At 40.9% G+C, this 25,512-nt stretch overlaps 1 protein-coding gene across 13 annotated transcripts in view; it reads right to left on the bottom strand.

The window, feature by feature from the left end:
- The window catches only part of TRPS1 (transcriptional repressor GATA binding 1), a 231,496-nt gene that overhangs the window by 172,494 nt on the left and 33,490 nt on the right, over window positions 1-25,512 (bottom strand). The gene's annotated exons all lie outside the window — the stretch shown is intronic.

The raw sequence follows: 25,512 nt of genomic DNA, 5'->3' as shown, positions 1-25,512 counted from the left end.
GCAGCATATAAACATCATGACTCATAGCCACTGACAGCTTTGCATCTTCCACAAATTTGTCCAATCCCATCTTGAAGCTATCTAAGCTAATGGCTATCATCAAATCTTGTGAAACTGAACTCATTAAGATTCCCCTGCTAAACAGCTTCAATAGACAAACAGAGTTTGAGCATTCTGAGAGAGGAAGCAAAACTTTCCCCTAGTCACTTTCTTCACACCATGCATAATTTTACATATCTCATATGTCCTGCATTGCAGGAATTAGACTGGATGACCCGTGGGGTCCCTTCCAACTCTACAATTCTATGCTTCTATGATATTGCTGAGGGATGTGGGTGGCACTGTGGGTTAAACCACTGAGCCTAGGACTTGCCAATCAGAAGGTCGGCAGTTCAAATCCCCACAACGGGGTGAGCTCCCGTTGATCGGTCCCTGCTCCTGCCAACCTAGTAGTTCGGAAGCACATCAAAGTGCAAGTAGATAAATAGGTACCCCTCCGGCGGGAAGGTAAACAGTGTTTCCGTGCGCTGGTCTGGCTCGCCAGAAGTGGCTTAGTCATGCTGGCCACATGACCCGGAAGCTGTACGCCGGCTCCCTCGGCCAATAAAGCGAGATGAGCTCCGCAACCCCAGAGTCGGCCACGACTGGACCTAATGGTCAGGGGTCCCTTTACATTTACCTATGATATTGCTAGCTGTCCTCCCTAAACTAAACAGCTTCCTGTGTTACAATCTTTTCTCATAGGGGAGCAGCTTCAGCCCACTGACCGTTTTGACTGCCATTGTCAGCCATGTTTTTGAGCATAATAAACGTTGTATAATCCTTTCTGCAAAGTGATTAAGAGCTCACAGTATTACAAGAGGAACCACACCACAGATTTGTACCAAAGCATTACAATACTGGTAATTAATTATTTTATCAATTTGCTGATGTCCCTTAGGAAAGTAATTACACTTTGTGCTTGAATAGGTGTGCAGAGTCCTGGAAAGCAGTGTCTGGGGAAAGTCTTAAGTTCATGTTTAGACTGGAGTAAATGCATAGTATATTTGCAGTCCTGCGGTTTCTGTTTATGCATGTAGCAGCAGAAATGGTATCAGCAGCTGATAAATGATAACAAAAGAGTAAAAGTTTGTGCAACGTTATCATACATTCACGAACTTACATACAACAGAAACCACAGCCTACCATGCATATACACCAAAGTAAACAAGCCTTAAAACAGCACTCTAGACATTTTGCAGGAACTTTTTCTGAAGACTTCTTAGACCATTATGAACTAAAAAGACATGCAAATTTTTTAACCAGAGTGCTTCAACCTTTGTAGAAAAGAAAAGCACATTCTGTCGTGCCTTGTCCATTTGCGTTTAAATTAACTCCCCAAGCATTAACTATTCCCAATCCTTTAAATAATAAGACATCTTAAATCCTTCAGAGATATAGTGTTGTCTCCTTCAAACAGATCTCATCAAATAAATCTCTTATTAATTCACATCAAATTAAGCAAGCATATGCTTGTGAGAGCTAGACAAATTAATAGATGCCTAGCTTCCGCAATAATGGCTGAATTAGGCTTTTAAGAGAGTAGGTTTCAAATACAGGTCTAAATAATTGCTTGGAGAAATATAATTCCCACTGAAAGCAAAGGGAGATATTTTAGAGGTAGAAACAGAAAAACAGAAATACTTCCAAAAAAGGATGAGAAATACTTCACAGTAACTATGTTTAATACCAAATTTATGATTTGCATAATACAGTACTCCAATTTACAATTACATTTTAAAATGAAAAGCACTGTCTTCTAGTTTTGCTACCATTGCTGGCATCCATCTGTCTTGAGAGACAATGGAGTGTGCCTCTAGGGATGAAGTCAAACCACTGGAGAATCACAGCACCTGCTGTGGCTGCAGAGTCCAGGAACTGCTGCCTCTCTGGAGTGCAAGCCTGGGCAGAGTGTATGGAGATCCTAAGTTGCCCAGACCACAAGACCAGACCCTCAAAGTGTCCCTATTTTGCAGAGAGAAAGGCTTCGGGAGTAAACCTCAAGAAAAATTACTACCATACTGTTGCCGTAACTAGCATAAAAGCCAACCTTTTGTTGTTAGCCAACCAGCTCTATGACAACCTCTAACTAATCAGTAAGGTCCTCTCTAATTTGGAAGCAGCACTGAACGATTTAACCGAATAACTACCCTAAGAGGTGTCAGGCTGAGAGAATGTGGTGTGCTCAAGGCCGCCTAACGTGCTTCATGGCTGCGCATGGAATTTAATCTGTCCAAACCCACCACTCACATCTCTTCCACTACATGGATTCACAGGAAGCCTGGACTGGCTTCTTGATGTGTTGAGTCCAGAACCAAGAACAGCCACCTTTTCTCTATACAAAACAGAAATTTTGGTTCAGCTTTGGAGGTCTATAATTGTAGAAGAAGAAGAAGAAGAAGAAGAAGAAGAAGAAGAAGAAGAGGAGGAGGAGGAGGAGGAGGAGGAGGAGGAGGAGGAGGAGGAGGAGGAGGAGGAGGAGTTTGGATTTGATATCCCGCTTTATCACTACCCGAAGGAGTCTCAAAGCGGCTAACATTCTCCTTTCCCTTCCTTCCCCATAGCAAACACTCTGTGAGGTGAGTGGGGCTGAGAGACTTCAAAGAAGTGTGACCAGCCCAAGGTCACCCAGCAGCTGCATGTGGAGGAGCGGGGAAGCGAACCCGGTTCACCAGATTACGCTCTTAACCACTACACTACACTGGCTCTCTGAAGCTATCTGAACCATTTTAAACCACTTGCATATGAACAGCAACAGCTGTTTTGCATCTTGTCCTGGGCACTGCAGTTATAAGGATACAACAAGATGCAAGACCAGAATCATTGTCTCTTTTACTTCCGTGCTCTGTTTTCTGAGTTGTGCTTATATGCAAGGCACATCAATGCCATATCGGGCAAAAGGCCAAAAGTCTTGCACTGTATTAACACTTTAATTCTACTTGTTAACTCACGAAAACACAGCCACAGTCTTTGGAGACTGTACCTCTGTTTGATAGTTCTGAAGAGGTATACAACCAGCTCTGCATGCTGAAGTCAGCTTTCCGCAAACAGTGAGTACATAGATTGAGAGCAGGAGCAGTGATCCATTCAGACAGAGCACAGTTGCCTGGTGGTATGTCATAGAATGAAACTGCCCAAATTCAGGAGCTATGTTCAGAAATTCACCCGAACATGCAATGTTTAAAACTGGGAACGGAGGCAGCTTTCAATCTATTGTTCATTTAACGTTCTGAAAGTCTTAAATTATTGTTAATAATTCTTATTGATAATTTTATTGTTTCATTTTGTTTAATAAACTGCTTTGACCTGTTGTTTTTCAATAAAGTGGTGTATAAATTTCAGGAAATAAATACAAATAATACATTTTTTAAAAAACCTAAATAAGAAGATGCATGTAGTAGCACTGGAGTTTATAAAGATTTGAAAGAGTTTAGAAAGGGAAAAATCATTCAGGGTAGCACCAGAGTTTCCTTGAACCTTTCAAATTCATATGATTGTATGCTGCACTGCCTACTCCTGAATGGAGAGCCCTGCACATCCCCCCCATGCCATTTTTTTGTTGTGGAAAACCACGGGATATTGGACTAGTTTTTACTCGAGAAAGGAGATACAGAATTGAAAATAGATACAATGAACAGATACAGAGTGGTAGAGTCCCTCAATGAAATTGGTAGATAATTCCTTCAGGACAGACAAAAGGAAATGTTTATTCACACACTGAGTATTCTATGGCATGTACTATCGCAACAATAGCAGCGGTCAATAGTTTCAATGCCTTAAAAAAAGAATCGGAAAAGCTGCTAGCATTACAGGTCTGGCAATGTCTGTTGTTTTAACTCACTTGAGTTTAACGAGGTTGAAATGTTTTAAAAAATACATATTTGTAATAAACGATCACTAAACAAAAGACTGTATTGTTGCCTTTGTCCAAGAATGCACATGAAGCGCCATATTTAGAACAAAACAATAGGTTGGTTTTTTCATCTTTGCTTGTTTGTTATTGCTTCAAACTTCATTAAAGCAAGCAACAGGATTGGTCTGCCAAGTAGGGAAAATTACAAATAGGGAATCACATTTCTAAGTTTCCCTACCTAGAAATAAAACACTACAAAAACCAACTACTACCACAGAGGTGGGAGGTTGGCTGGAACCTACTCTTATATAAAAGCATTTATATTTCAAGGCATATCTAAGTGATGTGCTAGAATTGTTGATTTTACTTATAGCAGATGTACCTCTAGATGTTCTTCAACAACAATTTCTGTCATTGCTACTCAACATAGCCATATCAGAGTTGTGATCTAGACAACACCACACTGACTACTCCAGATAGGGTGTGTGTCCAAAAGCGGTATCTGTAACCCACTCTACCCCCTCAGGGTTTAATACCTAATACGTTGGCCTGCCCAAGAGATGAGCAATATTTCATTTTTATCCAATTACAAAGTAATACATAATTTGTGATCTATGATGTTTCCTAAAATAATTCCAAGTTGCTAAACTATGGCCCTGTGACGAAACAATCCAGCCTTAAAAGGCATGACTACAGAATTACTAGCCAACGAAATCTTCACTCAACTGCCTAGTTCACATATTGCGCTTTAAGAAAGAAGGACCTATCAGTCACCAGAATTAGAAGCAGCAACTCTGTTCCAATTTTCTAATTTATAAAAATATTCACTAAGGATAATTCTTGATCATCCTAGATGTGCACCTTACTTTTGCCACTTATTCAAGATTGCAAATCTGAAGATGAAACTGGCTAAGGATACTGGGAGTTGTAGTTCAACAACTTCAACCTGCACTCATGCAAGCCTGCGCTAATGCATGAGCCAGAGGGTAGAGTCACACAATCATTATTCTGTGTGGTTCCAGCATAGTGGCTTTCATGTGAAACAATATAATCTTAAAGAATCTAAAAGGCAGTGGACTCAGGTATCATTATGCCTTTTGACAAACTACAATATTGTTGATTCCTTGATCCCTAAGCAAGGACAGGGAAGACAACTAGAAGATAGCGTAGTACTGGGCTAACATATACCGGGACACCGAAAACTAAAAGAACTCCTTCTCCCCATATGAACTTAAACTGAATGCTTACATCACCAAGATCACGTCTTGCACAATGTCCCATAACCATCTGAGAAGCAGCGGGATAATCTCTCTGAAGTGGCAGTTCAGCTTCCACTAAAACTAAAATGTTGTTCTCCCCAGGCTTTGCTATGGCCAAAATGAATGTAATTAATTATCTAATAAATATAATTCTGTAATCAATTACACATTCAATTTCCATGGAACAACAAAAACAATGCAGAGAATAATGCAATTATTTACATAATGTTCACGAACTTAAAAATGATAGCAAATACCATGCGTATTCACTTGATTGAGTCCTATTCCAGACCTCTAATGAACACAAAAATTGCTGTGATTTCTGATCCAGTTTCCATTTCTGACGGAATTCTCCAGCATTCCTAAATCTACCATATTTCTAAAGTGTTGTTACTTCCCCACACACAACTGCTGCCACTCTCTATCAGGCACAAGTGTAGGAGGACAGCAGCAACAAAAGAGTGGACTGTGTGTTTCCTACACAAGCAGCACATATATAGGAAAACTTGGACACAATTCAGAAACTGGAGTGTTCTGGCTAGAGCTGAATATGAACGCTAGCCAACACACTCATTAATTATCTAGCATTTAGAATCCACATTATCACACAAACTCACCCCCCCCCCAATTTCATTATCAGGCACATCACATGGCAACCAAACTTACTAATTTCTCAAGGAAACATGTGGTTTCTCGTCTAACAGTGTTCTGTAATATTTATTGCACCCCATCCGTTCTATTAAACTTCCAAACTCATCCTATAAGGCTTTAATCTTCAAAACCAAAGCTCATTCAGAAAATTCAAAAGTATCAGACAACTAACCACACACCAAGTTGTTATGAACTTTGGTCACGGCATGTTTAAGCTTTATAGATATTTTATGTGAAATGCTACAACATTCAAGAGACGGTGGTGGCTGTTAAGTTATATAGAGTTACATAAATAATCAGTTTTGTATACTGTGTCATTGATGTGCACGGCATTTTACAAACAAGATGATGGGGGTGAGGCCAAAGGGAAACATGTGCATTTGATTTAGTCAGAGTAAGGGTGAGGTACCCATGGCCCTCTGGATATTGCTGGACTCCAAGTCCCATCATCCCTAACCATGGCCCAAGCTGGTTAGGACTAATGTAAGTTGGAGTCCAGCAGAATCTGGTGCCCCATCCTCAAGTTAAGAGATATTTGGGCTCGTATAAATAGAAACTCATGAGTTAAGCCAAAGGATTCACAGAAAAGATTGGTTTGTGAAGAAAGAAGTGGATCTAAGGCTGCTAATACTGTAAGGATTAAGTACAGTATGGATTTTTTTAAGCAATATGTGCCTTGTTGAATCAGATTAAGCATCCATTTTGTCCATCCCAAGCCAGCAAAGTGCCTCTGGGAAGCCAAGTAGCAGGGCATAATGACAATATACTCTCCCATATTGTTTGCACCCAGGCAGACAGATATGCTACCTCAACTGACATATGTTTGCCCCCAAACCCTGTTTTATAGTAGTCCGCCTATGTTGGAAGACTTCTCCCAAAATCGTCAGAGCATTGTTTGTGCAATAGTTGTTTTTAGACCATTACCCATCAGTGGTAAAATATTTATAGCAGCACACAACTAAATCCTACAAAGAGCAGACCCATTAAAATTATTTTAGTTACTGATTTCAGTGAATCTACTCTGAATGTAAGTACCCTTGAATTTTAATCCAAGGATGAATTACTTTTGTGTTCTGCTGCTGAAGAGCTCCAAGTAATTCCAAAGCCAGCTTCCTCCAACACCAGCAGATAGTCGAGGAACTATCTCATCCATTTTCCATTTCTTATTCTCTGTTAACTGTGGTTCACTTTTTTAAAAAAATCACTAAAAAAATCAAAAGATTAGCAACAACAGAAGCTAAAGCTGATCTACAGAAGAAGGAGAAGAAGAAGAAGAAGAAGAAGAGGAGGAGGAGGAGGAGGAGGAGGAGGAGGAGGAGGAGGAGGAGGAGGAATAGTAGTTTGGATTTGATATCCCGCTTTATCACTACCCGAAGGAGTTTCAAAGCGGCTAACAATCTCCTTTCCCTTCCTTCCCCACAACAAACACTCTGTGAGGTGAATGGGGCTGAGAGACTTCAAAGAAGTATGACTAGCCCAAGGTCACCCAGCAGCTGCATGTGGAGGAGGAAAGGAAAGACATGCACAGAAAACTCCACCAGTTGACTCTTTCTCAAGAGAACTGCCAAAGAGGATGCTCTGTCCATCTCTTGAGACTAGAAGGGCTCATGCAGGGGAGAAATGCTAACCGTACATTTAAATGCCCGTGCAGTGCTCCAAGGATCAGACCATTAAGCTAATGCAAGCAACATGAGGCGTAGTCCACAAAATTGTTTCCCCCCAAAGAATGCATCTACATTCTAGTGAAGCCATTGCTTATAACCGAGATGTTGAGAGGAGCAGATTACACTTTGTTTCTGCCTACCCCCTACATTGATTTCAATGTATGTTATAACTGAACTTCATAATATTTTGAAATTAGTTCTTGACAGACGTTTTCTTATGTTTTGTTGGACTTCATTGTAGAGTGTGGGGGGCTGTATGATGGGGCAATGCCACATTCCTCCCATCAGCCTCTACCATTCATATTCATAATTTGATTTAAAGCGTGAGAATCTGCCAAGTTTAATAAAACACATAACAATGTTTCCAGACTCGGGTGTTTGTGAAACTCAAATATGTTTTCATCTAAATACTACTAAGCCACTACAAAGTACATAATCATCAAATGGAAAGTAGCAACAAATACAGAACACTCAAACAGAAATCATTAATCACTAATTAGAACACAAAAGAGGGGGGAAACACTCACATAAGAAAAACCATTTAAAAATCAATTTAATCACTTGAAGAAAGTCATTTGGATCACAGGAAGAAACCATTTGTAGCCATGGTGGATCAAGAGCTTTCATTTTCTCCATAGTCTCATTCATAATTATGCTGATTAAGAATCTTGGTCCTCTTTTTCCCACCAATGTCCCAGTCTCATTCACCAATGCCGCCTTCCTTCCAATTCTTACCTACACAATGCGCTGGAGTGGATCTATTGGACTGATAAAATCCAGAAGTTGTTTTGTTTTCTTAAACCACATCTTAGAAGCAAAGCATCTACTATACTTTCCTGGCAGAAACAAGTCTTGAAAAGGCCTTCAAGTTATGTGTTATGTGCACTGGCTAAAACATAACCACCTTTGAAGTAATGTTGCTACCTGTGTAAAAAAATAAGCTTTGAATGTCCTGCAGATATAAAAACTCAGTTTACGGATTATTCAGCTGATTTAGTTAAGAAGATGAGAAGAACTTGGCAAATATGAGGCAAGATAGCAACTAAATGCAGGGCCAGTCAATCACACACCTGTTGGTTGAGGTTAAATCACACCATCCTGAATGGTGATGAGCCAATCAATGTTAACTTATAGCCCCCACACTCATCTGGAGTTATGTCCCACTTTCAAATGCCACACAAAACACTGGCTACTTTTATTAAAACGATTCAAGCAATTAATTTTCTTCTTAGTGCATCATACTCAAGTAAAAAATAATAATCACATCACTCATTGGAACTCAGGGAGCAACAATTAGTTCTTTGAGGAATGTTGAGGTATGAAGTTCATGAATAAGCCTAGAAGTTGCAGCTACTCAATAGGCGAATAAAGCGACGCTGTCTTGCAGCACGCTGAGATTTCTGTAATACTGTATGTGAGATTGCTCAACATCCTCTTTCACTTGATATTCTACTCATTGACACCTGAACAGTGCATCCCATTGCAAGAAGATTGTATCAGATAGGTAAGTTAGATAGCGATACCAAAAATGACAAACTGCAACTAAAAAGCTTGACATCTTCAGAATGGTTCAGAACCCACTAAGTAGCTCCCGCCCCCAAAAATGGAGACCATTATTGCAAACATACAAGCAAAAATATTCAAGTAAAGTCACCAAATATTTTTTAAAGGAATGAATTCATAAAGCATTACAAAAGGACTGGCGACAACATTTATTATTCATCTGCGGCTTTGCCTTTTATGAATAATGCAAAATAGCCTAAACACATATTGATAAAATCTTAGTGCTACAAAAATACCTTTGTGTGGATTAGTATGTATGTAGAGTAAGAGCATGCAAAAGAATGCATATTTTATGTTTAAGATTGAGAGATTAGGTATTAAAATACATGCTGTATTTCCAAGTAATTCACATATATTCATATATTCTTGAGTGTATGTTTATGTTTATGCTTGTGTATTTCCCTCGACAGCCTGTTCCGCCAAAAAAGCAGTCTTATTTTATTTTATTATTAAAATAATCTTCTTCCACAAACATTAAATTCTACAGGTTTCCTGCAGATCTGGGAAATTCTGGGCCCTTCTGGCACTAAACCTCCAACATTGTTTTGATTATCCAATGTTGATTCAACATTTGAGTTGCTACACAGAAAAAACTATGGGGTTGTTTCCAATGGTTTCACAGTGGGTGGCAGCTGCCCTATAGGGTCAGTAGGTCTTCTTGAACAGTTTAGATTGTGTAGCACTGAATCACCTGAAATCAGGCTGAGGAACCTCCACTGGCATAAGATCCCCCTGTCTAATTTTGGGCAATTCCCCTCACACTGCAGTCCTGTGCAACGGGATCAACTCAGGGAAGAAGGAGAAGGGAAACATTGGTTGTTCAAGCTGCTGTACACTCACTAGATACAACCCATGGTATTTTCATCCATTAACAATAACTGGAAATCCAAACTTTTTTTTATTTTAAACATTTTAAGGCCAATTTTCAATACAATGTGAATAAACGAGATCTCAGCAGGCCTGTGCAAGCTTATGTACAAATATGTGGCCCTGTGCTATTCTATTATACCTGAGTGCAAGGAGCCATGCCATTTTCACACAGCATCAATCTAATATTGGTTCCAAAATATGTGAGCTATGCAGTACATGCTGCCACACTGATGCCTAGAGTTTTACTGAACAGAGGCCTAAAAAATAAAAAACTGAAGAGAATAGTCAAGGAGAATACTGTAACTGCCGTAATAATTCCTCCAGTTGTATAGGGAGCCCAACTTCCTATTTTGTGAAATGTGGGCATCTGGGGTATTGTGTGGGATACTTCCCCAAAAGTCTACGTAAGAACAAAAAAGTAAAAAAGAAAGCGCTGCACACAGAGATCTCGCACAAGCCTTTACATATGGTCCAATTCTGAGTGACGCTAATAGAATGCAGATATGCTTTTATTTTAGCCACAGTCTTGTTATGGTGAGGGTGTGCGTGAGGTCTAGAATTTGTATCTGTGTTTCAAACTAAGGATGCTTAATTGTATTTCAATGTCTACAAAGTGCTGCTAGGCCTTTACTACTAACATGTGCGATCCCGTTTTACAAGCAGCCTGCTCTTAATCAGCTTCCAAACGTCCCCACAAGTTTGCTTCCTTCACTTCCCCCATGCACGTAATCCTCCACAGCATGGGAAAGAGGACGGGCACATGACAGCTATTGCTGTGGTACAGCTCTGTTTCATAGCTGCCTTATTAATTAAAAGCAACAAAATGGCAGACATTTCGGCTAAATGCACAAAGACGGTTGAACCAAAACCCAGGCCATATGATTATGAAGCGCAATGAACAAAAGGCACCAAAAACACCAAAATGAGGGCTTCCCTTCACGTTTGCCACACTCCTTTCCGTAGCATGAGTAATAAACACGCAGGGGTTAACAGAGTGAGAAAGTGGTGAAAACTTGAAAACCAGTTTTGAGAGATCAGTCAACAATCCTGTACAAAGCCAGGGTGTGTGCTCTGCTCGCATCACTGTAAACGGAGCCTTCCAGAAGTTTCGTGACAACCTTTCAATCAGTTTAGCGTTTGTGCAAGAGTTCCAGTGTGGGATGCAACATACATTTTATCTCTTGCCTAGTCTTCATCAAAACAATCTGGGTTTTAATTAAATAAATTGCACTGGTTTGGTTTGGAGAATTCTTATGTCAATGCTCATGTAAAACGTAACATGTTTTTCCCCCCCTCACAAAGCCTTTCCAAACTACAAACATATGGTACAGGGATACGTGCAAAATTCATCCCACCATATGGTGTTTTACACTTCCACTTTATTGTTGCCAACAGATGCGATGGAAGCAAGTCTCAATTACTTGAACCTTGATTACCACAGTCTCTCAGCTAACTAGGTTGGCTGTCCCAACATCACCCCCAAAACATACCTCAATGTTAAGGTAACTATGCAGGAGTACCACTGGTTACGAACTTAATTCGTTCCGGAGGTCCGTTCTTAAGCTGAAACTGTTCTTATCCTGAGGCGCGCTTTCGCTAATGGGTCCTCCAGCACGCGATTTCCGTTCTCATCCTGGGGCAAAGTTTGCAACCAGGAGCAGCTGCTTCTGGGTTAGCAGAGCTCGTAACGAGAAGCGTTCGTAACCAGGGGTACCACTGTATTGGAAGAGATCTGAACAACATATTCAATCTCAGAATCTCCAGATTCAATCTCAGCATCTCCAAAATAGAGTTGGGAACAAGCACTGTCTGAAACCTTGGAAAGCCACTGGCAGTAGATAATGCTGAATGAGACAGACCATTGCTCTATCTCCCTGCAACCTCTGCACTCTCTCTCTCTTTCTCTCCCTCTCTGACAGCAGCCCCATAAGAGATTTCAAAGATAGGAAGACAGTACAATTGTACCTCAGGTTACATACACTTCAGGTTACAGACGCTTCAGTCCGCTAACCCAGAAATAGTACCTCGGGTTAATAACTTTGCTTCAGGATGAGAACAGAAATCGTGCTCCGGCAGCCCGGCAGCAGCCGAAGGCCCCATTAGCTAAAGTGGTGCTTCAGGTTAAGAACAGTTTCAGGTTAAGTATGGACCTCCGGAACGAATTAAGTTCTTAACCTGAGGTACCACTGTACCCTACAATTCCCAGCTGATGTGCTTGGGAACATTGCTTGGAGGGGAAGGGTCAAGCTAGCCAGTAGTCTGACTGGGAATGGATTGTTGGGAATAAATATTTTCCTTTGTGCAGCTGGTGTGGGGAGGGGGAAATAAAGCAGAATGGCTAATTAATGTGCACCACTTCTCTCCAAAGGTAAGTCCTAAAACACATACCTTATGGCTGCCAATTCTGTGCTCATTCTCAATAATCACATATTCTAATCAATAAAAATAAACAGATAAATATATCTTTTTGTCAGCCGGTATTTCAAGCCAGTACTTTAAATATGAGTTCCCGGGAAGCAGAAAGTAATATTTCTTTTTGTATTTTCTACTTTGCTGAATATGCAGATTGTACTCAATGTAATAAAAACTATAAATCTTACAAATAAATTACTTTTCTCAGCCATTTAATTTCCCATCCCCCCCAACACATCCCAATCCCAAAACGTTTTACAAAGCTGTACCTTAGAAAAGTTCAATTCCTGTACAATGCTAAGCTCAATATGTCACACATTATCTGTAACTCGAGTTCAGTGTAGCATATACATTATTGTTTCCCCTAAGTGCACAACCACCCATTCTTTACTTGTATTCTGAATGGGGAAGGTTTTGAAGTCCTAGCTACCAGCCATATTTCTGAACTAGGCAAGAGATGAACAACTTGGACCAGAAAAACTGTCTTTCCCGACATGAGACATCACAGAATCTTTTGCCCCTTCTCCTCCCCGGCCAACACAGGCTTTAAGCAGCTCAGCTCAGCATTTAACAATTTGCCTGGTTGCCATAGGTGACAAGGAATTCCTTGCAAGCAAATGACTGGGCTGGAAGGGAAGGAGGGGCCCTATCCATTTGTCTGTCTTCAAACAGGCAAAAGAAAGTAAGGAAAGCCAGCTGGATCAGCCCAGTGGCTCATCAAAACCCAGCATTCTGCTCTAACAGTGACCAACCAGGGCCTGAGTGCAACAACACTATCTTCTCCTGTGGTTTCCAGTAACTGGTATTCTTAATAGTTCGGTCCTACACAAATTTCCCCAATCCCCTTTTAATGCCACCCAATGTTGGTGGCCTTCGCTGCCTCTTGTAGGAGTGAACTGCATAGTTTAAATATACATTTTGCGAAGAAGTTCTTTCCCAAATCTTCCAACACTTACCTTCAGTGAATGTCCTCAAGTTCCGCTGTCATGAGAGTGGGAGAAAAACCTCTCTACCCACTTTCTCCATACTGTGCATGATTTTATACATGCCTATCGAGTTACCTCTTACTCATCTTTTCTTTAAACCAGTGTTTCCCAGACTTGGGTCTCCAGCTGTTTTTGGACTACAACTCCCATCATCCCTAGCTAGAAAGATCAGTGGTCATGGATGATGGGAATTGTAGTCCGAAAACAGCTGGAAACCCAAGTTTGGGTAACACTGCTCCAAACAAAGGCGAGCCCATCCCTGAACTGCACCCCGATGGACATGGGGTGCAGGTTCCTTTCATCTGCAGCTAGCATGAAAATGCAAGATATTCGATTCTTATAGGCTAGTAACTTTTGCAGGTTGCCTCAGTGGATCACTGCTGTTTCCTGCATGACAAAGTGAGCAGCTCTGGGAGACTTTGCTATGGTTCTTCTTGCTTTCTGCATAGCGGAGGTAAGGGTTTTAAAGCCCTCTGCCTGGGTCTGAACTTGGGTGCGAGTAGCAGATGGAAGATGTGGATCTCTAAGGATAAAGCGCCCTGCGTTGAAGATCCTATGGGAAGCACTTAGGGCCAATTTGGATTCTGAACTGCAGTTGCTTAACTCTACCTAAGCATTTCTTTTTTCCCCTTTTTTATTATTTAGAATTCAGATTAATCGGAAGCAACAAGGTAAATATATTTTATACTTTTTAACTGTGTTTCTTCACATGTAACTGACAAGACAAATAGAACAAAAAAGTTACCTTTTTAAAAGAGTGGTGGAAAGGAACCAATCCCTGGATTACATTTTTCCCACCTCCACACATCTCTCCAGAGACTACTGTCTTCACTGCAGTAAATACATAATCACTATTTATTTCAAAAAGGGTTGGGGCGAGCTGCAACTATGCGCATTTTATAGTGCAATGTTTTTAAAAGGGGAACTTCCTACAGTGATGGACAGAGCTTTATACCTGCCAACTTTTGTTGTACTGGAATTTGAAGGCATATGTTTTAGACACAAACACTCACCTGTTCTTTCAAATTCTTGTTCCTTTAAAGAACAGGAAGCTTACTGCTTTTGAGGGAAACACATTTATATTAGCTACAGTAGCCACTTAATCACAGATGAGCTCTAATATATACATAAGCAATGCATTATTCTCCCTGCATTTCATTTCCAATACGAATTACAGGGCCTAAAAACCTGAAAGGGAAGTAATCTACTAATTATTTTTTAGATGATATTATGGGGGCCAATGCTAACTTTATCCATGACACAAACTAGCCACTTCCAGAACAGGAAAGTCATTACACATGACAATCCTGTTTCTCATAGTTTACTGAACATAAAGTATTATTCACTATTGCTCATCAGATAATAAAAGCTTGCTTTGAGACTAAAATACATAACCTGATCGACTGGAGCCATCTTTCAGTGTAAAGATGATTTAGAAAAGGCCGTAGAACCACAAAGCATGCCCATACAGGTAGCAGCTTCTCCTATCAGAACTATCCACCTGCTCAAGGTGCTCATATATGGAAGTACCATCACAGTCATTTCCCTCCAACTCTTCCTATAAAATTCCACAAGTTCCACATCACACTTATGATTTATAAAATAAGAGAAAGGAAGAATTGACAAAGGCATCTTGGTAACAGAAACAATAATCATGAACCAAAGCTAGTTGCCATGCAATCTCTCGAAGGGCTCCCCAGTATATTTTAGTGCTTATTCTGCATTGCAGGGGGTTGGAATAGGTGACTCGTGGGACCTTCCAACTATACAATTCTATGATCCTCACAGAGCAGTGAAATGAAGGTGGCAGAGGGGAATCAATATGGGAGTTGATCTTATGGTAATGTATGGCAAATATTGACCCTCTTTAACAGTGGTTAGGCGCAGTATCTCACACGGAATCCCTAACTTTCATTAGAAATAGATTGTAAGGAGCATAGAGCTATATTTATCTACATCTGTGTCATCTGCGTGACAATGTATGATCAAGTGCCAGAAGTATTTCAAATATGGCTGGTTCAACACACTTTAATAAGCAAGCAAACAGATCTCAAGTCCAAAAACTAAGTTCTCCTTGGGAGGTCATAATAAAAAAAATTCCTTCCAGTAGCACCTTAAAGACCAACTAAGTTAGTTCTTGGTATGAGCTTTCGTGTGCATGCACACTTCTTAGTTGGTCTTTAAGGTGCTACTGGAAGGAATTTTTTTTATTTTGACTATGGCAGACCAACACGGCTACCTATCTACAATTGGGAGGTCATGACATGGGAACTATCCTCCTTAATCCAAGGTAAGTGGTAAGAGCTCCTGCTCCTCAGTGACCAAGGGCTATTGTGCATGTTCACTGCTACCCTCTTTAGTAAATGTTTCCAGGATTAAATTCTGGTACAGATTCCAGGGCTAAGCCCTGAGAAGACCTCATAGACAGACAGATACTGAAGCTATGCCACAGGTTGCCAATTTGGCACCTGCAGGCACATATACACCTTTAGGGGTCTCCCCAAATGCCCACTGGATCACCCTGCTGCGCTGTTCCTCCAGAAATTGGACTTGAATAAAACGTTTGGTTGTAGCCAGTAAAAAAAACCTTTGGTTGTAGCTGAGTATACGCACTGCTATGACAGTTTCTCCAGTTTGCAAACATGTACATAGGCCCAATAAGATTGTGCTATGCAGTTCTAATAGATTTTATATTGGCTCTTATTTTTATCTGTAAGCTGCCTTGGAAGCTGCAGGGGGAAAGGCTGGGTATACATTATTATTATAATTTTTAATCATCATCATCATCCTGCCGGATCATTCCCTAGACTCTTTCGAAGCTTAGGATATCTGCAGCTTCACAAAGCCACTATCTTGGTATTCTTTAAATTAGTGCATTGTAATGTATGAATTAAAATAAGCACTTGGGGTTTCAGTCCATTCTGTTGCACTGATGTCAGTCAGCAGGATAAGAATTGAAAGAAATCAGCTGAAATTGAAACAACCGGGTTACAGATACCAATGCAGGAAAGCATATATGGAATCAGTCTCGGACACTGGACAATTTCACAAAAACTGCTAACCAAACTGACTCATCCGTTTCCTATTGCAGAGGACAGGCAAACTAAACATTAATCAGAGGCCCACACCCAGTCTTAAAGCTTTCTCATTTTTAATTATTATTTTGTCTCATTTTTAATTAATCTCAGTTTATGACTGAAGCAGCTCACCTGTGACTTTTGGCAAATAATGCTTCTATTCTCTGCTACACCTGACTACTTGGAGGGCCCACAACACAATAAAGATTCTGAAGTGATTTGCACTTTTACTCTGCTGTGTTATGCATGCTTATTTTATTTATTTAAGAGATTTCTACACTACCCTTCAGCAATGCTTTCAGGGTGGTTTACAAATACTAGTTAAATCAGGGCAACATATGATAAATTACATGTTAATAGATTTTAAAAATTGGTGAACAGAAATATCTTTTTATTGTCAGAAGCAAATCATCCTGTGTTCAATGGGCTTTACCCCCCAGGTATGATTTACAGGAGTTCGACCTCAACATACGCTATCAGTTAAACACTCGCTTTTTAAAAGCATGGGATAAAAGATTCAAATGAATCATTCCATATTATTTCAAACCCTCCCTTCACTGTGTTTTTATTTAATCAGAATTCATAAACGTGTCATAGAAAAGGCACACTGTGGTATGTTCATTTTCTCCCCTGTCTTCTAGTCATGACAGCCATGCTCTCTCTCAGTGTTTCCTAAACTTGGATCTCCAGCTGTTTTCAGACTACAATTCCCATCATCCCTGACCACTGATCTTTCTAGCTAGGGATGATGGGAGTTGTAGTCCAAAAACAGCTGGAGACCCAAGTCTGGGAAACACTAATGCCTCCGCCATCAGAGGCAGAATGCCTATGCATATCAATTGCTGGAAATAGCAAAGGGGCATAGTGCTGCTTTCAAGTCTTCCACTTGTGGGAGTCTTCCACTTGTGGGGTCTTTTCTGGTCCCACAAAGGCATCCAGTTGACCCCTGTGAGAACAGGATGCTGAGCTAGACGGGCCTTTGGTATGATCCAACAGGGTTCTACTTCTTATGTTCTTATTGGCTAGGAGGCCTAACTGAGCCCACCCACATAGTCAAAACTCAACCTTAAAAGCTACTTTGTGCATCTGAAGCAATATATAATCATCATCATAGTTATGTGAATGTTTCCTATCTCCAATAGATTTTGAGTTGAAGGGCCAAACGAGAGGTAAAGCCTGAGGTAACAAGGCGGCTTTTGAAGACAGGAAAAGTAGCTATTTTGCTAAGAGTTTCAATCCTTCCCTCCCTTGCTTAGTCTTTCCCCAATCTAAATCACCATCCCCAAAGTTGCAATTAGCTCTGAAAGGAGAAAAGACAGGTACAGAAACTACACATGTCATTTCCCCTTCTAATTAACATTTGTGTTGTTTTTTTCAACCATAAGAGATCCTAATTATGGACACCTAGTTTAGCCTTGAGATGTTATGATCTCGGAAGCTCCCTTCACATGTTTTGGGTGTGATGGCTTGCTCACGCAGCGATCGGGGACAAGGGCTGTTCTGCTGATGAAGGCATTAGACACAATACTGGCCCTCACGGATGTTCACACATTGGGGTGGATGTCTGAAGGAAGTAAGCCTATACATGAGCTGCTATCCGGATTTAGGTTTTAACACTACCAGGCCACTATACAACTGGAAGTATTGATCATGTAAAGAGCTAGACACAAGCAAATGTTCACTCATGGGACTGGTGGGGCATCCAACACCAGTTGTGGAGCCCCACTTCCTGGTCATTACATGAGGATCGCTTCACAAGTAAGGGGAACTTTATATTACACAGGAATTAAGCCATGTTCCTTATGGTAGTATGAGAATAGTAAAGGTAAAGGGACCCCTGACCATTAGGTCCAGTCGTGGCCGACTCTGGGGTTATGGCGCTCATCTCGCTTTATTGGCCGAGGGAGCCGGTGTACAGCTTCTGGGTCATGTGGCCAGCATGACTAAGCTGCTTCTGGCGAACCAGAGCAGCGCACGGAAATGCTGTTTACCTTCCCGCCGGAGTGGTACCTATTTATCTACTTGCACTTTGATGTGCTTTCGAACTGCCAGGTTGGCAGGAGCAGGGACCGAGCAACGGGAGCTCACCCCATCACAGGGATTCAAACTGCCAACCTTCTGATCGGAAAGACCTAGGCTCTGTAGTTTAAGCCACAGCGCTACCCGCACCCCTCATAAGAATAGTAGTACTGGTACAATTTCAGGAGGGTTTTTTTTATTTAAACAAGTATTAGAATAATTGTCAAATGCACCTCCTCCTCCCTCCCCTCCCCCCCAAAAAACGACTAAATTTGAGCTTATTTCCAACATTTGATTAGCAAAGTGCTATTTGCCATTAAGCTGCTTTTGGCATTATTTGCAATTACTGCATCACATACATTTACGCTATCAGCTACTGTTGAATTTGAGGCAGTCATACCAATTGAAAAACAACAACGATCTTTAGTCCTGTATATTCACTTTCATATTGCGTTGTTCAACAGAGTACACTATCGACCCAGTAGTTTCTACCAAAGGAGATTTTTGCATATTGGCAAAAATTGTTCGGCAAATAACCACTGCCAAGATCAGACCAGCCATCTTACACTGCTGTGAGGTTAAAATGGGTGACGGAGAAAACTATTCTGCCTTGATCTATTGGTGGAAAAGTAGGACATAAATGTAGTAAATAAGCAAAAGGAAATTACTTGTGATAGGGCTGGCATTGGTGTTGTAAGTAACAAGGGTGTGTCATCATAAATTGTAGGAGCATAGGATCCAACATAAGTTTGCTTTTTCCCTATGCCACCAACATCCTACCTATGATTCTGCCCTTTTTTTGCCATTCCAGCAACATGTTGAGAAGTTCTACTGGCATTACCTGCATGGTGGTAGCATTTATGTTGTTCCACCACATCCTACAGCCTCTCAGCTGGTGTTACTCCAGTACTCGATGGCGCCCTTAGATGCTTCTCTCTAGCAAGCCTTTGCCCCAGCTGTCATGTGAATTGCTAATCTCCTTGCCTCCTTTATTTTTCTATTTGTAGAAAAATATCTGTTCTTGCTGTTCTTGTTGTTCTTGAATGCTTTAATATTTCTGTGATGTTAGTCACCTTGGGTATCTCGGAAATGAGACAAAGGTGGACTATATATATGCTATTTTCTTGTATTTATAGTCTCCTATCTTCTATCACGAAACCCAAGATGATACACATGTGATTCCCAGGCAGTCCCTCACCCAGGCACTCATTATGTGTTTTCAAACCATGCTGTGGACACACATACACAAATCAATCCATCAATGAATAAGGTGAGATAGTAAATATAAACTTGTGAGATTTTTGCTGCACTTACTTGCAAAGGCTACAGAAAGGAAATGAGAAGGTTCAGTAGAGGCAGAAGAGAGTTGAACAGAATTCAGAGGGTTCCCAGTGGCCTGATTTCTTTGTACACTTACCCAAGTGTAAGACTCCTTGAACTCAGCTAGTCACGCTTCTAAAGAAACACACTTAGGATTGTGCTGCAAGGCAGGCAACTAAATTCCCAACTCAAGAAAACTAAACAACTTATGCTCAGACCGTAATTTCCAGCACTGCCAACCTTTTGTCTAATAGGGCAATAATTGATTCCCACATACAATTTGTAAAGATCACATCTGTGGAAATGACATATTTATTCCTTGAGCAGTCAGTTACCACCTACTGTATTAGGAATATTTATTCCTATATGCATTGATTTTTTTAAACCGCCTTTTATCCAGCATGGGCTCCTGTCTGAGACAGTAAGATACAAGCAGAAAATCTAGCTGCAGAGCAAGTCTTAATTAACTATTCCTTTATGTTGCTTTTGAAAGATTTCAATGAAACAAAAAGTTCTGCTGGCCCCAACGCAGACAATCAGAGCACTACTTTTGGTAAAGGCATGTTTCTGATTTAGCCATCCACCTTCTTGAACAAACACTCTGTGCTTCCATCGAAAAATCCACCTTATCACTATTAAAGAACTGAGCTACAAAGATGAACTTGGTCAACCTTCTGCTTTAAAGGAGTTAATCCAAACTCTTGATCATTTCAGTCATCCTTTCAAAAAGATGGGAAAAGTGAAACCATTAGCCCATCTCGCTTAACACTGCCGACACAGATAGGCAGCAGTTCTCAAGGGCCTCAGGCGGGGAGTCTGTCTTCCTCAGACACACACCTACATTGACACGTGTTAAGTCCTGCTCAGCTGTGTAATGGTCTGGAGCTGGCAACACTGTTTTAAAATCAGCAGCATCCTTTACAATAAGGGACATCTGGTAACCACAAGGGAAAGCTCAACGTGAACAACTACTTCCGTATCTTTTAAGATACGTAATGAACCCAGTGCTCATACCAACATTTGCCACAGAATTAAAGAGTTATCTGCACATTCAATAGCAAACATGAATTTCGCTACATTGATTTTTTTATATATAGCTGAGTAAAGCGAAGATCGCAGGGCTTTGATTTTTTTATATATAGCTGAGTAAAGCGAAGATCGCAGGGCTTTGAACATCTTAATGCTTAAAGAAATAAAATAAAATTATGAGCTATTGCTGAGCACAGCAGCCACTCCTGCTAGATTCTTGAAGGTCTTTATAGCACAGCATGCACCAACCTTGCACCTTCAAGATATTTGACTACAACTCCCATCTACCCCAGGCAGCACAGCCAAGACGGCTGGGAATGATGGGAGCTCTAGTTCAGTGTTTCCCAAACGTTTTTGGGCAACGGCACACCTGCTTACCGGAAAAAAATCTCGCGGCACACCACCATTAAAGCCCCGCCCCGTGACGTCAGCGCGCAGCGTCACGCGGGGGGGGACGCACAAAAGTGAACGTTTTTTCCCTTCCCCTTGCCGGGGTGGGAGGAGGCAGCAGAGCGAGGGCAGCTGAGGCGGCGGCGGCGATAGCGGGCGGAGGAGGAGCCGTCGCCGGGAGTTGCTGCTGCTGCTGTTGCTGCTGCTGCCCGGACATGCCGGCCTCCTCCTCCTCCGCTGTCTCGCGCTCCTCCCTTTTGCGCGAGCTGCCCCGCCGCTCGGCACCACCACCGCGGAGCCGCCCCCGGCTCGACGCGGATCCTCGCCGCCGCCGCCGCCGCCTCTCGCCGCCCGACTCGCCCGCCTCCCTCCCACGGCACACCAGCCGGTGTCTCACGGCACAGTAGTGTGCCGCAGCACACCGGTTGGGAAACACTGCTCTAGTTCAAATCAATGAAGGTTGTTATTATATCTTATAATGTGGATACCACATTTTAAAGCCCACAAATGAATTTAAAATAAAGAAGGAGTGTTCAAAGCATACAATCACAACTTCTCCGATTCATTCCCCTCTATTATACACACAAGATAGTAACTTATTTTCACATTCCCTGTAATAATTAGGCAACCCTCCTCTCTGGCCAATTTCTTTGACCACCTCATTTTGCAACACAGGACTAGTCTGTCCTTTATATAAAGATGAAAATGTTTCTTCTTCAAAAAGCTGCAGAAGCGGAATACAAACGTCAAACAATTGTTTTATATTTAAATTTAAATTTTAAAAAGCTTTAAAAGTGTTGTTGCGTAACTACAACAAAGTCTACCAGAAACCACCTATCAGGTTTCTGCCCCCCCCCCCCCCGCCAGCATCCTCTGCTTAAGCTGTAGGCTGTCCACAGACAACTGAGAACATGGTATTTTCAGAACTGAACACAAACGCTCAGTCTGGCCTTAAACTATTCAGCAGCTGCCACCGTTAAACAATACGTTGGCAAACTGCCTGCCCTTATTGAGCATTTTCCAATTTGCAATTGCTGACTCGTTTGTATAGTGACATAGTGAAGCACTGAGGATGACGAGCTCTACAGCAAAAGTCATAGTATCAGAAAGAGATTAACTCATTTCATACAACTCTTTCCTATGCTCTGCAGCAGAAGTGTTGAAGACAGCCTTGGTGTCAGCATTAGGAAATTCTTTTCATCTGCCATAGTCAAAATAAAAAAATTCCTTCCAGTAGCACCTTAAAGACCAACTAAGTTAGTTCTTGGTATGAGCTTTCATGTGCATGCACACTTCTTCAGATACACTGAAACAGAAGTTGCACACGAAAGCTCATACCAAGAACTAACTTAGTTGGTCTTTACGGTGCTACTGGAAGGATTTTTTTTATTTTGACTATGGCAGACCAACACGGCTACCTATCTGTAACTTTTCATCTGCCAGTTATTAAAGCAACGAAAGACAGTTTGCCTTGCAAGCAACGCAAATGTTACCCTGGAATGATAAGTACGTGTTTACAGAAAGGTATTCACAATCCATATATCGTGATTGAGGTCTATCTCAACGAACTAATCAAGAGTTGTAAACCACAAGATAAACCTTGGTCGCATAAACCCATGTTCAGAGAACATGCTAAGCCAAGCCATGGCTGAATGTAGTTGCAAAATGTCCAGGGAGCAGCAAAGTGACCACAATCTCCTCCCTTGGGATCTGAAAAACTTGCACATTCATGCTAGGCCATGGGCTGACTTAGCGTGATATGCAAACCAGGTCAATGTTTGCCATTGTCTTTTTGCATTACTAAAATTATGCAAGTATACTGCAGTTCCAGCAAATGTTACGCCTTCTGTATTTCAAAAGCAAAATAATTGCATCCTGGTATAATTAAACACCGGGAAACTTATTTAAAGCTTAATAATACATTTTAAAAATATTGCTTTGAACTGTGTACTATATGCTACTATTTGCCAACTGGTGTTTCCCCCACTGCAAGTGAAAATAAATATTTATGCTACACAATCATCAAGAAATATATATTTTAACACCTCTGAAATAATTTTCCAAGTTACAGTTTGAATCAACCAGCCATAGGTGCAGACTTCCATCTCAATCATTTGGGTCGTTATTTATGTCTTGCGTTTGATGAAGTAGAATTTACTCCACTAAAGCTTATGCTGTAATAAATTTGCTGTTCTTTAAAGTGAACAGACTCCTTGTCATTTTTTATTTTTTATTACTTTTTTGCAGCAAAACAGACAACATAGTTGGCCCTCTGGAATTATTTAAGGTCTTTTGATTTTGCAGCAATTATGGCCTAATGTTTCCCTCTATTGAAAAGGCACACTGGAAACATATTACATCAGCCTAACTTTTCAAAATAATTATTTATCATGCTGGGAGTGGGGGAAGCATTATGTTAGAATCAGATTTAAGATGATAGTCTAAGATATTGGCCAATATGCAGCAAAATTTGGAGTTACGTAATTATTTGAAACAGTAACGCTTTTAAAGACCAATGCTCCAACCATAAACATATGTCATTGGAAGAAATTCTGCTGATTTAAAAATAATTAAGTTCTAAAGGCTCATTCATACTCTCTGCTCACATAGCTATACATGACTGCAACCTTGGTCTGCAATCCTAACTGTGTCTATTCAGAAGTAAGTGTCATTGAATTCAGGTAAATGGGATTAGGATTGTACCCGAAATTCAAAATGATACCTCATAGGAAATTTATAAACGTAGCAAATATCTGTTCATGCATCAAGGCTGCAATCCTAAACACAGTTACTGGGAATTGAACCTAATAACAAACTGGATCTTCAGACAGGGCTCTATCTCTGCCCTACTTGGAGATGGGTGACTGAACCTGTATGCAAAGTTCTCCCACTGGTCTGTAGCCTTTCCCCTTTATTTCTAACTAGCAAACACTACAACGGTTCTCTTTGAAAGACAAAGAAAGAAAGAAAATAAATCTTGTTATTATTAGACTTGTTAGTTGTTTGTTGCACAGAAAGGTCTCCGAGCAACTTTTTAAAAAGCAAGCAAAAATACATCATAATATAGACCCATTCACACAAAAACAGCACATTACTAGAACTGGAGGAAGAGAAACAGAGATAAAAGGCAAAGCTGTTTTCTGGAGTACTTCCTGCGATAAGACAAGTAAACTCAGCTGCAGAGGAACACATATTAAAGCTTCGCCAGGCTTACGGGTTTATGTGAATACCAACAGTACTCATCTGTAAGCAGATCACAAAAAGAAATCGTTTCAGCAACTGAACTAAATAGAAAAAGAATAGAAGGGAAAGACCTGCATTCCTTTAGACTCGGTGAAGACCGAGCTAGCTCCCACAAATTAGTTACAGCAGTAATGATTCACAGCCTAATATGCTTGAGGGAAAGGAGTTCTCCAAAAATAGGAAAATCTTCCTCTCTCTCTCTATTTTTATTTTTTTATTTTTATTTTTTGGTTGATTGCAAAGCATGCCACAAAAATCACATACAAAGTTTATGTGATTCAGGAGATGGATTTAAAACTCAAATAATGAACAAAAGGACACCAGATGGATGTATGGCAAGTCCTTTGGTTTGCCTTAAGCCCTAACCAAGCAAAAGTTCTTTGCTAGGACTACGAAACATACATACCAACACGATGTTTCCCTTCCCTCCCAAGCCTCTGTAAAGTTTCAAAAGGCTTGCTAAGCAGTGTAAATACGATAGGAAAAGAGAGAGGCAGAGAGAGGGAGAACCACAAGGATTAACTCTAACATTTCCCTGTATCATCCTATAACTTCCCCTTCCATGTGCGTACAAAAGAGACTCGCTGATCAAACAGCTTTTTTGTACTGTACCAGAGCCAAAAGCAGTCAATTACTTACTCTCATGTAGACTTTTATAAGAGATAACAGTTATCTGCACTGAATAGGCACATGCCCTTTTTTTATTACTAAATTGGTTGGGAAAGAAAGAGATACAAAAGGGTTTCTGTGCAGCTCACAGCTTCAACCAGCCCTTACACAGACCAACAAAACAGAACCAAAAGGGGGAAAAAGAGAAAAAGGCAGACAGCCTCTCTTCACACAACTGAGCCGCTCTGAAGTTCAACTCTGGCCTGCGAAATACCTAGCATCTGAGAAACAACTGTTGTTGAGAAGTCCGTGCTTGAAGATGGAAAGCTTACTTTGCCTTCTGATACCTGCATCTGACAAGTCGCTTCCACTATTTGCCTTTTGGGGAGATATTAAAAGTTTGTTCATGTGAACAAACGTGCATTGGCTTTGCCCAAGACCAACGAAGACGTCTTACCCGCCTTTCAGCGTGAGGTTTCTAGGCAGGTTCCAACAATGGAAAAACAGAGTATAAAACAGATTATAATC

Source organism: Podarcis liolepis, assembly GCF_965112155.1.
Source record: "Podarcis liolepis genome assembly, chromosome: 8".
In the NCBI taxonomy this organism is placed as follows: Eukaryota; Metazoa; Chordata; class Lepidosauria; order Squamata; family Lacertidae; genus Podarcis; species Podarcis liolepis.
Note: the sequence above shows the minus strand (reverse complement) of the source record. Positions and strands in the feature narration are given on the sequence as shown.